General features: G+C 41.1%; 1 long non-coding RNA gene across 3 annotated transcripts in view; it reads left to right on the forward strand.

The window, feature by feature from the left end:
* The first annotated feature begins 1,735 nt into the window (after positions 1-1,735).
* Positions 1,736-17,774, forward strand: part of LOC117245099 — a 51,628-nt gene continuing 35,589 nt past the window's right edge. Inside the window, exons 1-2 of one of the 3 annotated variants that reach the window (XR_004499321.1) lie at positions 1,736-1,912; positions 13,660-13,857. This is a non-coding gene — a long non-coding RNA (uncharacterized LOC117245099). The remainder of the gene's footprint in view (positions 1,913-13,659; positions 13,858-17,774) is intronic. The other 2 variants (XR_004499323.1, XR_004499322.1) reach the window with 2 other exon arrangements.

Genomic DNA, 17,774 nt, shown 5'->3' on the forward strand with positions numbered 1-17,774 from the left:
ACATTTTTGCATATAATTACTATATGCCTGTAAAAGTGAAATTTCAGCTATTCCTGTGTTACCAACCAGCTCTGGCCTAGGAATTGATTCAACTTCCAGTGCAAAGCCTCCACACACCATTTGTTCTGCAGCTCAGATTTCCTTCATTTCCATACCATGAACAATTCATATCATTTTACATATAAAATTTCTATTTTAATAAATTCCTATATTTTCCTCATTTGACATTACGTGATGAAGGAAGTCCAGTCGCTCCCTTCTAGACTAGATCACACTTGCTGTCCTCCAGTGTCCTCTCTGGAAAATGTCACTTTTCCAGTAGCATCCCTGTGTTCATTTTTAATCATTTTGTTCTTCCCTCAGTATTTCTACTCCAGCAAGCTGGATTACAGCTGCTGAATTAGTGAATTTTGTTTGGATGAAACCAAAATGATGAGGTAGTGCTAAAGAACGCTGGTATAACAAAACCAGTGAATGTTTATTTATGAAATGGACATTTGTGTATTTACAAAATGGACAAGTGTGTGAAAAAGATTTGATCTCCTTGAACGGTCTCTTTTGTAAAGCCTACCAGTCTGGTCAGTATTTTTATGATCAAAAACTTAGTAATTTTTTCCTTAGGTCAAATATGAGAAACTAAAATGAGCAACCTAGGTTGTACTAAAATGAATCATTAATTTTATAAAACCTGACACAGTTTGTTCTAGGTTATGACAGAAAAGGGATGAAGCATTGCAAAGGCTGGAAGGTACATACTTTTTTCTCTTTTTCTTTTTTTTTTCTTTTTTTTTTTTTTTTTTGGAGAGGGAAATAAGGACTCTGTAAAAGTCAGCCAGCTAAACTGAATTCCAAGAAAAAACCCTTCAACCATGCTAGCNTTTTTTTTTTTTTTTTTTTTTTTGGAGAGGGAAATAAGGACTCTGTAAAAGTCAGCCAGCTAAACTGAATTCCAAGAAAAAACCCTTCAACCATGCTAGCAATATGTATCTTTCAAATGGCAAGAAATTTTAGGGTAAAAGTCACAGTAAACCTGAATTTGTCAGGAAAAAAAGCTGTACCAAAGCAGTCTAATAGCGTTCACCTTGGCAGGGCACCATCCCCACAGCATCAGGGCAGGAGTGACAGACCCAGAACAGGGCTGTGGTACTGCAGGGCCTGGGAAGAGACACCGAACTCTGGAGTCTGGACGTGGAAAAGACAGGTAAGGGCCCACTGAAACACTGCATCGGTCTTTAAACACTGCAGAGAGAGGCTGAACTCAGAATAAATAACCTCACATATATATATATATATATATATATATGTGCGTGTGTGTGTGTCTGTAAAATAACAAGAGTAGCAAACACCTAGAAGAGAATTACAGGAATTCTGCTATCTGTTTCACTGTACCTTTAAAGCAAAGTCAGATCGAGTTGGCCATGACCCTGAGCTGTGGCCCTTCCCTGGTGTATGTCTCCGAGCCAGCGCAGGCACTGCTGGCCCTGCAGCCGCAGGAACTGTGAGGCCACCGAGGAACCGGAGCTGGGGCCGGCGGAGCCCCCAAAGCCGCCATCGGCCCGGTCCAGCCCGGCCCGGCCCTCACAGCGCTCCTGCTGAGCCCTCACAGCGCTCCCCCTGAGCCCCCACAGCGCACCCTGTGAGCCTCCAGAGCCGCCATCAGCCCGGCCCTGCCCTCACAGCGCACCCGCTGAGCCTCCAGAGCCACCATCGGCCCGACCCGGCTCTGCCCTGCCCTCACAGCGCTCCCGCTGATCCCCCACACCGCTCCCGCCTTCCCGCCTGTTCCGGCCCTGAGCCGCGGCGGTGCCCGGGCCCTCTGTGCCCTCAGTGCCCCAAGTGTCCCCAGTGCCACCAGTGCCATCGTTGTCCCGTGTCTGGGAGCAGGAGCGGAGCAGCCCCTGCGTGTGCCGAGGTACAGAACCGGCCCTACCCCTCAGCAGGGTCCTGTTCCCGAGCCCTCACTTTGCCCTCAGGCAATGGCTCGCTCATGGAACGCGGCGGTTCCTGCTGCAGGGGGAAAGAGCAGGTTGGAGATGGGGAAGGAAGGGATGTCTGTGCCGCTGGGCGGGTGATGAGCAGCACAACATTGGGCAGATTGTTCTGGATATGCCCAAGCTGCTCCTTCAGTGCCGGTATTTCCCCACGGGTGGGGAGTGCTGGCCTTGCTCCCCCCATAAACCCAGGGGGTGAATTCCGACCCCAGCCAAGCCTTCGGTTCTTCCCCTGCACTGGGCACTTCAGGTCATAGATTTATACTATTTTAACATTATCCCAATCCTACCAAATAAATGAAACGTTTGAATTACGGTTCCATTTTACAGAACAAGAGTGAGCAAAACTGGGTCTTTACTCCAAGGGAGTTCATATGGAGCGAGTTGTGCTTTTCAGGTGCAGAATTTAATGTTCTTTTTAAACAAAAGTGTAGCTAATCTTGGCTTTTTAGAGCTTGACTGCATCTCTCTGCTTTTTAGAGCTCCTGGTTTGAATTTAGATCACAAATCTTGTGAGGGTATGAAACAGCTTCATAGGTTGCAGAGATGGCTCTAAAGCCTGAGAAACCAGAAATAATTGTAACTGAAATTCATTTTCCAAACTCTTGTTTTATAGGAATCTCAGTACTCTCAGTCTGCACAAACCAGTTTGAAAACATGGTGACCCAAACCAAACCAGCAAAAATCCAAATGAAAACAAACAAAACCCTAATCAACCAACCAATCAAAAAAACAAAGAAAAAAAAAAAACAACCCTTACAAACAACAACAAAAATGCTTCATGTTTTACAGCATTGTCACCCACAGCACTGTGGTAAGGGTAAGATGGCAGAGAGAGTTCTGCATTTTATAGCACAGGAAAATGACTCTTAAGCTGTATTTCCTTCTCGTATCTTGTGCTGTTTCAACATTAATTGCTAGCAAGCAAAGAAGTCATTATCTCAGGTATATGGTTAGATCTTAATATACCCACTGAAAAGGTGTAACAATGCACTAGACATTTTTTATTTTGATGCAGGAAAGCAAATGGGCATATTTTGAAATGCCACAATCCCATAAGGTAAAGCGATTTGTTACATTTGGAAGGATCATGTCAATGTCTGTGAAGCAGCAGTGCTGCAGACTATTTTTTACTGAGGTGATGAGCAGCAAGTTCCAGGGTGATCCTCTGTCTTACACTGCTCTAAGATATGGTATCTAACAAAAATGAAGTACTTCAGCCTCCTTTTTCATTGCCAGGGCCAGTCTCTGAGAATCTAGAAGGATGATTCTTTGGATTTAAGAGCAAAAAAAAAAAAAACACAAACCAAAAAAACCAGCTTAAATTCCATTAAGCTTTTGTAAAACTTTGCATTGCAAATGAAGAGATGATGTTGCAGCCCTGGAAGTCTGCTGTATTTCATTTCAGAAACTGTTAAATGAGAGCATTTCAGACATTTTTGAAATGAGATGTAGTTTCTGAGCTCCAGGCTTAGTTATTTCACAAACTCTTCCCCTTCTGTGAAGTCTTATAGCCAAACAAGCTTGGAGAAGCTTTGAGAATTGAAACTTTTGGTGGCAATCCAGAGAACTGAAGAATTCTGATATGACTGTATTTATCAATTTCTTTTCCTTTATAGACACCCTTTGTATTCAGATAGGCATAAAATTCACAAATTGTGCCCATAAGTAGTGCCAGGTGCTTCAATACAAGACTGAGGGTACAAATGTTGTATTTCATACAGTGATCAATGACTGTGTGATTTAATCTCTGTTTTGATGGGGTATTCAGGGAAATTCACTTGGTGGCTGTATTCAGAGAAATGGGGTTTTATGACCAATTTAATAAGTTTTTCCCTCTAACATTAATAGTGAGGCAAGGCTTAGCTTTTTGAATTGAGGAGGCAGGTTTCCTGAAATATTTATGTGTAGATGTTGTGCCCACATTTGTTTCTCAGTGTGAATGCATCAGCATTTTCACTGCTGGTAGCCAAAAGGCTTTCTTGACTTCCTGCCTGTCCTAGGGTGCTAAACAGAATTCCAGATCACAGTCTTTGTGTGTGACAACTCCCAGAGCTTCGGTTTTCATCTGTCTGTCCAGAAAAATAGAAAAATCATGGAAAATATGTACATTTCAAGTAGGTGAAGTGTGTGGGAGCTATTCTTGATGGGTTTTCTCCATTTTTTCAGTGATTGATCTTCCTTGCCCTAAGAGAACATAAGTTCCAGCAATTCATTTCATCCACCATTCCCTTTATAATTTCTTCCCTTCCTCCCTTTCCTTTTCTCTCCCTTGTGATAAATACAGGTATAGCCATACTCTAAAAGCAGCCCAGCAAGCAGAGAACAAACACTTGAGACCAAAACTTGGGAACTGGAGTTTGTAAGTTATGAAAGAATAATAATACAGTTTCATGATTGTGATGGAGTAATTATCGGGGAAGAGTGATAAAAGGAAAAAAAACGGTCTGAGACATCACCTAGAAAACAAAAAGTGTAATATTTTGGCTTGAAAAGGAGTTTCTGTGTGTAAGACTTGAGATTTGCTACAGAATTCTTTCAGAACAAGGATTTAGTTTTAATTATCAGGGTGGTATCTTGGTTAATGGCATTCTTTGAATTCTTCAGTGGCTGTGAAATGCTGAGGCCTTATTAAGGAAGAACATCGAGAAAAAGGAGCCACAGGAGATGAGCACGCTTTCCCAATTTCCCAAATTAAATGTTCCAAGCGTACACATTCATGGTTTTCAGCTTTGAGATGTGTTGTTAATTGAAAGAGCACAATGGGTGTTTATGGAGATGCAGTGGCGCATTCAGGGGTGTAGCCGATCCCCTCGGGTTGTGGCTGTGCTGCTTCCAGCAGCCCCCTGAGCCTGGCTCCAGCTCCTCGTGCACACTCCTGCTGCTCTGGGAGTGCTTCTCATGGCATTGCCACGGCTACAACTGCTTTATGCTTTTCTGAGTTTAGCAAAAATATAAGCAGAAAATATTTCTAAGCCTACATAAAAGTGCTGTGCTTGGAGAGGCAACAGTGATTAATTTTATATTTTCAACTAATTTAGCTATTTAACAATTCTTGTCTAACTACAGTCTTGCTTCGGAGAATGGAGGATATTCAGTGTGAAGCAGAGCCCTGCTAATACAGATTTTAAATAACTTTTGTCTCCTCTTTCTACATAAAATACCTGTGTAACGTTTAATAAGCTCCATAGAGTCAGACTGGGGGTCCCTCCAGCTCAGGATCCTGCCTCCAGCAGTGGCCAGAAGTGGCCAAGAGAAGAGCAGAAAGTCAGCAGTCTCCTTAGAGATTGCAAAGGAGTCTATATTAAATATGCAAAACTAAACCCCCTCTAATAGCCCTCCATAAAACTGAACCAGCTACATGCTTAGCTGACTCCAGTTACTGGTAATGCAAATATTGATAGAATTCAAAACTGGAGTCTTCTGGAATTAGCAGATTCATCTGATTCAATGAATAATAAATCATCTTGTGTTACTCCTAACAGTAACACATTTAGTATTTGCATATGGTGTGAATGAAGGTTGTCAAAGGCATGCAAACTAGAGGTTGAGAAATTAGGTTTCTAAATAAATAGAGATCTTGAAATAGAAAAGGCAATATAGATTTGGTCTTTGCTGAACCCAAACTGCATGTACACATTTCTCTGTTTCACTCCCCCCACAAAAAACCTTTTGGGAAAACCTTTTTATAGACAGTTCATGGAGAACTTCCAATATTACATTTCCTTAGTCCTCACAACAAAGTTGTATCACCCATGAGATCTACTCCTCATGCTGTGTATACACTCCAAATACACACTGTCAACTGAATAAATAACTCTATAAAAATCTGTAAGAGGTCACAGATGCCACTGTGGTCTTAAAAGGGGTTGTGTCTAATCTTTATTTATTTTCATAGATAAATACTATATTCTATGGTTTATTATTTTGAGATGGTTCAAAAGAATTTAGTCATACTGAATTCCAGTGAGAGATAACAGCCTAAATGCTCAAAAATACCACTCTACACAACTAGATTTTTATATCCTCCAATGCTATTTGTAATTTGGAAGATTCTGTAATGTGTCCATATTGAAATCTAGTCCTAGAAACAGAATCTTTAAATTAATTTTTACACTTGAAAAATGCCTTGTGCAGTTCTCAAGGAGGAAAACAGAACAATGGAAAGATTTGGGAATTTCTGTCAATTGAAAGTAAGGCTATAAAGAGAAGATAAAAAGAGGGAAACAAGTTGGGATGGACTCTCCAAAGACACAGAGTGTGTAGTCAGAGCTGTCCTGAGAAAGGAGCTGTGGTCTCGTGCTGCCAGGTGAATGCAGCTTTACTTCTTTCTTCTGTCAGTAGCAGGCTGCACTAGATCTTTATCAAAGAGACTGAACAGAACTCTGCAAGGAAACAGGCTCTGTGGATACTTCAGCTGTGTAAAAATGTAACAGGGTTCTGCCCGGCTGATATTTTGCCAGGCAGCAGCTGATCTAAAACCTGTGTCTAGAGTGTGCTCTGGAGTCCTGGAGCAGGAGCACAGGAATAGGCACCAGCCAGTTCAGGTGATGGTTTCTTTTCTTGTGTAATTCATAAATTTCTTGCTAAGGTCCCTGTAGGAAAGGGAGAGATGCAGGGAGAGAAATACTTCTTTACTCAGAGCTCAGTAAGACAAAATTTTCAGATTTGCTTGTCTAAATTTTAAGGGTGCAGCAGGAAGAATTTGTAGATCAGGAAACATTTGGGAACTCAGAAAGGTCTGGTGGCTTGGACATCAGCAAAGAAGTCTAAAAAATTGAATTTTGCTCCCTTAGTAGATGATTTTATTTCTGTGAGTCACTTCATGCCTCTGTTTTCTCACATTAATGTGTTGGTGCTGGGCATTCTTTTCACTGTTTTCTTCTATCACAACAGTTTCCTGGTATTTTTAGTGGATTGTGGATTATGCTACAATGCATGAAAAATAAATTAATAGATGCAGAATCAGGTGCAGCCTTTGGGCACCAAAGTGTAAAGTCAGATTGTTTGAACTTCTGGGTACACATTCTTAGGACTTAGATTTCAGGATGAATGAAGCTATTCATCCTTCACAGCCTTTAAAACTCCACTTACCTCTGGAACTTTCCAGTATCCTCTGAGACTTGCAGGCTGCTGTTGATTAAAATGAAGTCTTTTTTTTTGTGAATACAGCATATGTTTTTTTAGTGGATGCTAAATATTACTATGGTTAAGTTGAAATGAGGAACAGGCATGCTGCACCATATTGTTATTTGCTGTGAAGTGATTTAACAAATGTTTGAACAGCTGTGCTGAGTAGGCCCTGTTGATATAAGTAGTGGAATCACGAGAGCGGCTGTTTTGGTTGTTTACAGTGGAAAAGGATCAATCAAATAATTGTCTGCTGGGGTAAAGGACTCTATATGAATGTAATAGAAAGTTAAGGTAATTTATGATAAAGTCTGCCAAAACCAGTTTGGCATGTGGTGTGTTTTGCTAAAGATGCACATTTCTGATCTTCCAGAAAAGGTGATAAGAGTTTTGGCTACTTCAGCAATCAAGGGAAATTGCCTTGGAGAAGAGTCAGGACAGTTGCTGGTCTTTTTATTACTTAACAACAGTCTTTCGGTTCCAGAAATGAATAATCTCAGAACCACATTTCTAGGTGGACCAACAAAGTGACTGCCACACAGATTGATCATTTGTAGCAGAAAACCAGTGTTTCTGTGGCCAGCACCCCTTGCCATGGGAAGGTTCTGCTCTGCACTACCCTTATCTTGCCAGTTTTTCAGTAATGAGGTAGTGAAAGGAATATTGTCTCTATACAGTCATGAGAGGTATTAAATGAACAGCTGGCATTCCTGGCATACCACAAACTCACCAAACAGGAAAAGAAAATCAGGGTAGAATATTTTAATGGGTTTTACTCCTAAAAATGGAAACCAGCTATCCAGATCACAAAGACCCCACTTGAACTTTCTGCCTGTGGTCTGACTTCTGATAAGAACTAATTTGTAAGGACAGATTTGACAGTGGGCAGCCACTGTGACTGTGGGCAGCCTCTCACACTGGAACTTGAGTTTTCACCTTCCAGCAGAATGCACCAAATGAAGACCCTTAACTTTAGCATGGTGGTGAAAAGTTTTGGAAGTCTGAACATTAATTTTGGTGCCAGAATTGATCCTCTCTGAGTACCTAATTGCCAGGGCTCAGGTTTGCTGGGAAAGGTTTAGTGGTGGCAAACACAGTGAATTGTTCAGAGGGCACACTCGCGGTCTGGGAACCTGAAAGTCCTGGAGGAATGTGTAGGGACAGTGGCAATGCAGTGACTCCAACCTTGTCCATCTAGAATGTTCTGTCCTTCTGCTTTCCTTCTTTCACTGCAGTGTATTGCACTGCCCAGACCTCTGAGCACTTCCTTGGGCTTTTTAGAAAGAAGAAAACATGTAGGGGACATAGAAAGGACTTTCTTGTACTAAGGGGAATGGCAAACTGAGTTATGCTTATTGCCAGCCTGACCCTACCCGAGAGCAATCCTCTCCAGAAGCATTCAGAGTGGCTGAGGTGCCTTTATTGCAAGGAATGCTATGTGACAATAAAACTTTCAGTAAAGTTTATATTGCTGCTGCTGTAACTGAGACATTATATTTAAATAAAATAGCACTCCTTTTATGAGTGCACACTGTAATATGAGTTCTCGACCAAAAGGAAGCGTTAAACTGGAATTTATTTTTTCTGAAGGATAAAAGCTGTCACATTCTGTGCAGATAGCTGTAGGTGGCTGAGTACTGGGGAGTAACCTCAGTCACTGGCTATGGGTGCAGAGGAGTTGTGCTGCAGCTCCTTTACAAGCAGTGTGTCTTCATAGTTACTCTGCTTTGCAGGGAAGCCCATCAGAACTTCATTTTTTTAATTAATTGTGTTTATCATGGCAGCTGAGAGAGAGACATAATCAAGATATCCCCAAGTCTACTGTCATCAAGGCAAGGCCTTGGTGCTTCTCAGGGTGGGCTTGAATACAGCCAGGGAGCAAGCTTGTGCTGCAAATCTCCTTACAGTATCCCACTTGGCTAGTTAAAAATGTCTGTGAGCCCTTTTGTTCCTCTTTTTTGTACACTAAGTAACTTCCAAACTGGAAACATAGTGAGGTTTGACTTTATGGTTTTGACCACTGTTTTAACACATTTTCAATCTGTGTTAAAGATTTCTTTACTTTTAATTTTGCTAGTACAGCCTTTTCTGTTTCTTGGGGTTTTTTTCCTTTTCACTTGGTCTTCCTAATGAGCCACAAAATTTTTCACCTAGACAATTAGGGTAGAAATCAGTAATATCAAGGTAAGTGGTGATGTGCATGTCTTGATGAACATTAATGGTACCAATTTCAATAATGCTTTCACTGTTAGATAAAAGCTGGCCTGAAGATAATGAATCTGCCTTCAGGAAAAGCTAAGACATAATAGACTGGAAAAAGCATTTGTCTTAATTATGGTAATTATGTTAATTTAGGCTTTAAATAATAAAAGGGTGGCACTTTATATATTTAATATTTCAGTTAACTGTGAGCATTAAGGAAAATGAGACATCTCAGAGATGCAGATTCACTCCAGCATTTCATATAAGCAATGCTATGAAGCTTCCTGGGAAAAGCAGCAGTGTGAAGAAATACAATATTTCTGGGCTGTTCCATGTCCCTGTCTCACAAACACTGAGAGTTAAACCACGTCTCAGATCTGCAGGTAGAGCACTGCAGCCTGTTTGGGGTAGCTGAGGACCTGGCCCACAAATCCACTGGCGACTTTCTTACCCGCTGCTTCTGTTGTCTTAGCTGCTTTCCTACCCAGTGGTGTGATCTGAGACTTATTGTACTGAATCTCCCTGGCAGGATTAGAGCAACCTCAAGGCTATTTCCTTCAAAATCAGTTTATGAACAGATCTTTCTTTGCAGTGAAATGTCATCTTTATGAATTCAGAAAGAAGAAAGTCATAATCCCCTGTCACTCTCTATACCCACATGTGCCTATGTATCCTGGAAATTACTGGTTTTCCTGCTCCATACATAGTAATTATATTTGCTGAGATACTTTTGCATGTTTCCCAAAACTTCATTCCCAAACCAATCCAAAGAATCTTCACATCCCCATTGTTTTCCCACACAGGACATCCTGTCCTGGTGCCATTGGTGCCCATGTTTCCAGTTAGGCTGGGTCAGCTCTCTGGCAGACAGGTAGTAACTTGCATTGCTTTTTCAGTGCCTTGTCTGCAAATGTATTTCGTGTTGCTCTTCTCTGCAGACAAATCAGTTTGGGTCAGGCTCTTTTATTAGTGGAGACAGGAGGAATTACACACTGCAGGCTCTCAGCTGGCTTGGGGCTGGGTAGTTCAAGCCTCTGAGCAGTGCAGCTGCACACCAAACAGCTGGGACCTGCCTTCAGCTCCTCCACCAAGAGTGCCTGTGGTGACTGGGACGTGCCTAGATGAGCTGCAGTTCCTGTAATGTGCTTGCCCTCGCAAAAAATTCTAGAAAGGGAGCTCTGAAGCTGCAGCGAGTGAGGCTCAGATGCAGGATCAGCTGTGGGAAGGCAGGAAGGTAGGTTTCTGCAGGATCTGAGTAGCTGCACAGCTTTGATGGTAGTGGAGAATGCCACTGCTTTAATTCTGTACCCCTGCTTCAACCTTCGGCTACCCCTGTTGCTCGACAGCTCTGTGCACCAACTGCTGCCTCATTCCCTGGCACGTTCTTCCCCAAGTGAGCCCTGCAGTTCCCCTCACAGGGCTTCTCCATCCCAGCCAGCTGCTCTCTATCTATCTGTCTATCTTAGTCTCTAATCTGGGCTATAAAGCAGGCCCATTTTCCAGGCAGTGTTTACTGAAAACACAGGAGCGTGCCTGGCTCCCTCGGCCATCCCTCCTCCTGCCCTCCCTCTCCTGGCAGGCAGTGGAGGTCAGGCTGCTGCAGGACTCTCCTTTGGGAGAGCGTGCAGTGAAATCAGCAGCCCGTGAGCCCATTAACCCTGACAGGCTCGCAGTGGCTTCCCCTGCGGTTAAGGGAGTTCATTATGCTCAGCCAGTCAGGGTGGTTGACAGAAAAGCAAACAGTGATTGAAATCTTCATTAGAGAGAAAACTGGAGTGCTAAAGTAAAGATTTGGGATAGAAGAACACAGTGAAACATCAAGGCTTTCAGTGAGATCAGTAATTTTAAAATGAATTTTCTAAAGAAGCAGAGAAGAGATAATGAAAAGGGTCAAAAACAAATAATAAGGGATAATTATGAGGTTGGTGTCATTCCCAAATGGCACTGGAGAGCTGGTAAGAAGAAACAGGAATTTGCTGCAGTGCTTAAATTAGGAAATACTCAAGTCTTTAATGAAAAAATACATTTGAAATGGTAACTTCTTTGAATTTAGTGCTGTAGATTAAATCTGACTAAGACTCATCTATTCTGTAGTTATGCTCCTATTTCTATAGGTATACACTAACTTTTTGGAAGCAGAAACCATCTGGAGCAGCATCTTTGTCCTTGTTGCCTGACAACTGGGATTGTGATGAGATAATTAGGGCCTTTGCTTGAATAAAGCATTTGTAGATTTCTTTGAAGCTTCCTCTGAACTAATATTCATTCATATCCACCTTAAAAAGATGACTTGCCTTATTCTAGGAGAGAGAGGAGCTGAATTCCTTGTCTTGCCCTTACTGCTTTTATTTTTTTTTTTATTTTTTTTTTTACCTTGGACTTAAAGGAAATAGAAGGAAGTGAGCTGGGTGATCTTTTCCTTGATAACAGCTGCTTTTCTTGCCTGGTGTTGTCACTAAAGCTCCACAGGCTGTTGAAACAGTGTTGTAATGGGGCAATACTGAGCCTCTAGGATGCAGACTGAGCATTGATGTTTTAATAGAGAGACTTTTAGGAGCCTTCATCACTCTTGTTAAAGCCAGGACACATCCCTGCATGTCAGTGGAAATGAGATAAGATTTCAAGTCACATCTTGCATCCTACACATTTTCCGGTGTGTCTGGAAATTTCAGTTATCTCCACTCATGGCTGGAGATCAGGACAGCCATTTGAATTTTTAGTCAAATAAGCCAAATGCACCTCTATCTTCTCTAGTTATATATTTATTCAGTAATTAACCCAACTTTCAAGCTCACAAACTAGTTCTTTGTCTCTTTAAATATTTGTCCTAGGGGTTAGGAGCAGTGATCTCCAGGGAAGATGCAGAGTCACAAGAGGGGTTGGTCTCTGAGCCAGCATGGCCAGGAGCTCCTCTATGGTCACACATGGATGCCAAGGCTCTTTTGCACTACAGCCCCATCTGATGTCTGGAGTTTTAACATCCTTGGACACTAACAGGATATTCTTGCACATGGTAGTGTTTTTGTATTTCCTATTCATTTTAGTTTCTGGGTGAACAACAAGGAGAAAGCATATTTTCCGCTCAGAATTTTACTTTTGTTTTAGCAATTTAGCACAAAGAAGAATTCTTGTTCAAAAAATGACCTTGAAAGAAAAAATCTGATTATCTGTTTTGTTGTAGGTGTTAGCAAAAGGCTCAGAGGAGTCCCAGCCACAGTGAATTTTGGTATGAAACTCCAGAATATGGGCCCTTTTAATAGAGAGTAACTAGAATAATTAAATATTGATGAAAAATTATATCAGAAGAACTGAGAAGCCTGTTTTTATGTAATTATCTATTAAAAAAAAAAAGATATTTCAAAGTAATATTGAGAAAAAGCATAATTTTTAAATGTAATTACCTACAAAACAAGATCAGTGATCTGGAAAGAAACCAGTTTTACTTAACTAGAAAGCAGTTGCCAAGAGGTTTATTCCATGAATTAAATTTTATGTATTCTGTATTAAAAACTTCTGCAATGTAGCTGAACAATTTGTTCCTGTCTTGACAGGAGCTATGATAATAAATGCCAAGAGGTTGGATGTGTGCGTTTTTCATCCTCACTAGGGGTCTTCGTTAATTAAGAACTTTTGGCAGCCATTCTTTCCTTTCTGTTTGAATTGTTTTTAGCAAAATAAAAGGGTAATATTTCACTTGAAGAACAAAGTGTCTGGAATTTATTTCACTCTTATTACTGAAATGATCTTAAGCAGAATGTTGGGAGAAAATTCATTTAACATTCCTGTCAACCTTGGTGTTTGCTTCTCCTGCTGGTCTTTTCTATTTCCTTTTTCTCTGATTTACAGCAAATGAACTAATAGAGTCAGAAGTGCATCTTTCTTTAGGCAGAAGAAACAACTGGACAAGCAAAGCTACAACCTGCCTGACACCTCTGAAAATCAATGAACTCATTAAATGGTCCAGAGTTTGGTATTTTGTTACAATTGAACATTTGCATGTAATGTCTGTGGAAGCCTTCAGAATGAAAACATATATGTAATAAATTCTATTATTTGTATCCAATTTAGTATTTATGAAATATGGAAAAAATGTCTTGTAGTTTGGCTTTTTGTTGCATTCAAGTTCAGGGGTATTTATGGATTTGCTGTGCTCTTTAAAGCAGTTACCTTCTACTTCTCAATGTTTCTCATTCAGGTGGAGCAGGAATTGCAGGGTTTGCCTGGGCTGGAGGATGATGAAAATACTGCAAGCTGCTGACAGAAATTGAATGCAAATTGGGAAATAAAGTGTTATGAGGCATTGCAAACATTAAATATTTTGTTATTTTCTCTTTAGAGATCACTGCATATTGTGAAACCTTCCTGACACACGAAGGCTTTGGAAGCTGAGTGCCCTGAGGGCTGCTGGCTCAGAGCAGGGCTCACCAAGGGGCCCTCTCTGAAATCCCTTCTTCACTCAGGGAGAGAAACATTTGTCCATCTGATGGTACACCTGAAACAAAGTTACACGATCTGTTGATATTTATTAGTGCAGGTAAGTGAGGAAGAGTTTAAATATATTTAATTTCAACTTGTTTGAATTATGTACTAGGGTAAGGATGCTCAGAGCCTTTGCTGTATGCATTTTATTGTCCAGTTTGTGTTTTCTCCTGACATATTCATTAGTTCAATTTCAAGCTTCTAGATAAGCTCCAAGGAGAGAGTGGGTTTATTTTAGAGGAATGAAAAAGACAATAATTTGCTTTCTATCTTTGCTGCCCAAAATCACACTTAAAATATCCAACTGTGAAAAATGCAGGTAATAGACTCTCTGCTGTGTAAGTCAGAGGTAAAAGATATAATATAAGCCTGCTGGCTACCAGAACCCTATTTCAGCTGCTTCTGAAGTGTGTAACAGGCAAGTCTGCAAAGACATTTCATCATATCAGTGATAAAGATTGTGCTATATTGAACTGGTCTGCAAACATGCAAACAGGCTGAACTTGTGTATGCATTGTGCATATGTGTGCATCTGGATTTGTGGGCAAGTGGGAGGACAGCTTTTCAAGAGCTTTGTAGTAAAGTGAGAGAAGTTCATTGCTCACTAACTGCTTTCCAGCTGTTCTCTTATTTTGGCTGTTTAGCGTTTTTAGTGCATGGAAGTTCTAACTCAGCAGTACAGCCATGTCATGACAGAGTAGCAAAGAGCATTTCCAGCTTTAAGGGCTAAGGCTTTATGAAGGTAAGGGGATAAAAAATGGTGCAGAAACTGTGCTTGACTTCCTTTTCATTGTCACTGCCTTCTGGAAGCTGTTTTGTTCTGGCTGCTGATTAACTTCTTCAATGGTTATTTGAAAGTCAGCAAACAAGGACTGCTTCTGAAGCTGAAAACAATTATCAATAATACAGGGCTGGAACATTTGAACAGCAGCTCCAGTCTCCAAGATCACACATTTAATCCTCCTTGATGTTTTAACATTAGAAACATGGTGACTTTCCACAGTTTTGTTCATATTACCTTGTATGTAAATCTCCTTCCTAAACTGTGTGGATGTACATGTTTTGACAGTGTTTCTCTTTGGTAGGACAGACTAGGGTTTCACAGGAGAGAAAAGTAACATCATAAGGAAACAGGATACAGCAGGGCAATAAATGAGTGGTTTGCCAAGAAAATATACATAAAGTTTTAAAGCCTTGAAATAGCACATTCTACTTTTTCCCTGAGATCCTTGTGAAGGATCCTGTTCATGATGCCATTTAGTCTGTGACTGGTGGTGAAGTCTGTGCCATCATCACTGATAATAACAAAGATGTTGGACTAGTTTTAATTAAATATATGTGGCAGGTAATGAAGTACAGGATAGTTGGGATGCTGTTTGTCAGGCAGAATTGGATAAATCTGACAACACCCAACTAAGCTTTGTATAGGAATGCAAATCCTATCCTGTCTGCATGGGATGTTGTGGTTTGTGGAAAGAGGAACCCTGGTACAGAAGGAACATCTGGATGGTGCCTTTATTGTGAGCTCAGGAGGGGTTGGTTTTTTCCAGCCTCTTGCACAGGTCCCATCTCTGTCTTGAGTCCTGGCACCAAAATCAACTACTAGGTCTTTATTCAAAAGTATTAGTGGAACAAATAATAGGTAAGTTCCCCTCCTGAAGTCAGGTCTGGGATGCTAAATATGTCTGTCAGAAGCTTCCTGGAAGAATGGAAATTTACAGTAAATGCAGCACTGAAATCAGAAGTATTATTCTCTATTACAGTTCTGCACAGCTCAGCAGATAAAGCAGATACTTTGTGCAAGCCTGGCAGCAGAGATAGACTGTCTCAGAGGCATTTTATTAATTTTTCAAGAGTATAAATCAAGACAATTTCATGTTGAATAAAGAATTAAATACTTTTTGCTCTCATTTCCAGACTCTCAGTAATCATTAAGGAGACAGTAAAAGGACTGCAAGGGAATTAGCTTTTTGACCCAGTATTCACCAACAGTAGATTCTGCTAACAGTGGGAATAGTCTTAATGAGCAGTTTGCAAGTGAAAGATTTATATACTTTCATTATAAGCAGATTTTGTGAGGTTTTTAACTTTGTGGCCTGAATGGAAACTTTGAGGTAATTACAAAGAAAATAGTAAGAGTGACTATGGTGCATGAGGAAAAAGGATATGTGATGAACTTCCAGGTGCTGGTGGTGAGATTCTGATGAATGGCACATGGTATTGCACTTCCATGCATTTCACAGAATCCCTACTCCTCCTGTGAGGTCAGTGGAGAGGAGATGAGCCTTTCAGAGTTAAGACAGGAGGCAGATGGAAATGCAGGTTATCATATATATTCAGCACATTCTAACTCCTCTTCATAGTTCCTCTGTTCCAAACTACTGAATCTTCAGAGCGCACATTTGCTGTAGAATAGTTGGATTTGTTACCTTGCTGTGGGTGCCAGCAGGAAATAATCTGTTTAGCTTGATCCCTGATCTGTCTTTGTGTGGGAAAAGTAGAAAAGGGAAGGTAAGAAAAGGATAATACTCTGGTGCTGTTCTGCGGTGTGCCTCTGGCAGGGGACTAATCCCAAAGGTCAAAAGCTGAGAACATCAAGCAACTTTAAGCTAACAAAAAAAAATGCTTGGCAGTCCTTCTCCATCAGGAGCCAGGTGCCTCAAGATTTAACACATGGATGTGCCTCCTCTGCATAATCTTGTCCTGTGGCCCATCCACCACTGACTGAAAATGTCCCACTCTGGGAAAAAATTCTCTGTTCTGCTTCAGCAAGGGCTTCTCCTTGTCCTGGTTAGTGGGAGGAATAAGAGGGTTTACTTCCTTGAGCAGGTGCACATGGGGCCATCCCATGTCCCATATGCTCAGTGTTTCCTCAGTCTTGATCATATTTCCTCTGGGACTGTGAGAATTATGGTAAGGCCAGACATGTGCCAATTAAAAATGGATAAACTGATCTTCAATAAGGGATTTTTTTTTAATCTACTACAATGATACTGGTCTGCAAAGGTAAAATATATTCTGTTGAAGAATCTTCAATTCACTGAAATTCCAGGCTGTGTCCATTTTGCAAGACCTGCCTTTCTTTCTCAGGATACTCTGTTAACATTGCCAACATGGGCTCAATTAGGTAATAGGAAATTAATTTCATTTAATAAACAACGCTATGCAATCTAAAGGTAAGCTTTATAAAGGCCATGTTGCCACTGAGTCCTGGGAAGATGGCTGGCTGCATCTGCTTGACCTGATGGGAAATTGGAAATGTAGGACATTCTCCTGTGGCTTAGCACAGCACATTGGGCTTCCTGAATTTGAAGGGTACTGCAAGAGAAAATGTAGGACATGACAGGCAGCGAATCAATGACTTGACTGAATCACTTCAACCAACATTCCTCTTTCATGTTAGAGCAAAACAATGTTGCAGCCTGACTTATAGCAAATTGCTGCTTAATAAGGCCAGAAGTAAGTCATCTCTTTTCAGCTAATTCCTGTTCAGCTTCCTCAGCTATAAAACCCTTATTAAAGAAGCTTTAGCAGCTGTACTGTTCTCTGAAGCATGAAAAATCTTGATTAAAGCCACTATACTGGAGTCAATGAAGCTTAGAGCTTGATATACTGGGACACGGGGAGGGTCCAAGCCAGCTTTATGCTCCCCAGTGTCCTGCTGGCCAATCCTCAGAGGAGTGCTTGTTTTTGAGTCTGGAAAGCAGCTTGCCAGACCTCCTGCCTGTCAGATAAGCATCACGTTATCTGTGCCTAGCTGCAAGGTTAAGAGCAGCAAGCAGAAAGCCATGGTCTCCAAATAAAAGATATTTAAGCAACTTGGAGTCTGAGCTTCTAGAAATTCCTGCTCTTGACTAAAAGGAGCGTTTGGGGGAACAGATCATGGCTTTTACACTTCAGGTGTTGGGTTTGAGGAGTACAGTTGAGCTGGTAGTGCCATTTTCTTAATAGCTCTAAGGAAAGCTGTGCCTC

This window comes from Parus major, chromosome 13 (assembly GCF_001522545.3).
Source record: "Parus major isolate Abel chromosome 13, Parus_major1.1, whole genome shotgun sequence".
NCBI lineage: Eukaryota > Metazoa > Chordata > Aves > Passeriformes > Paridae > Parus > Parus major.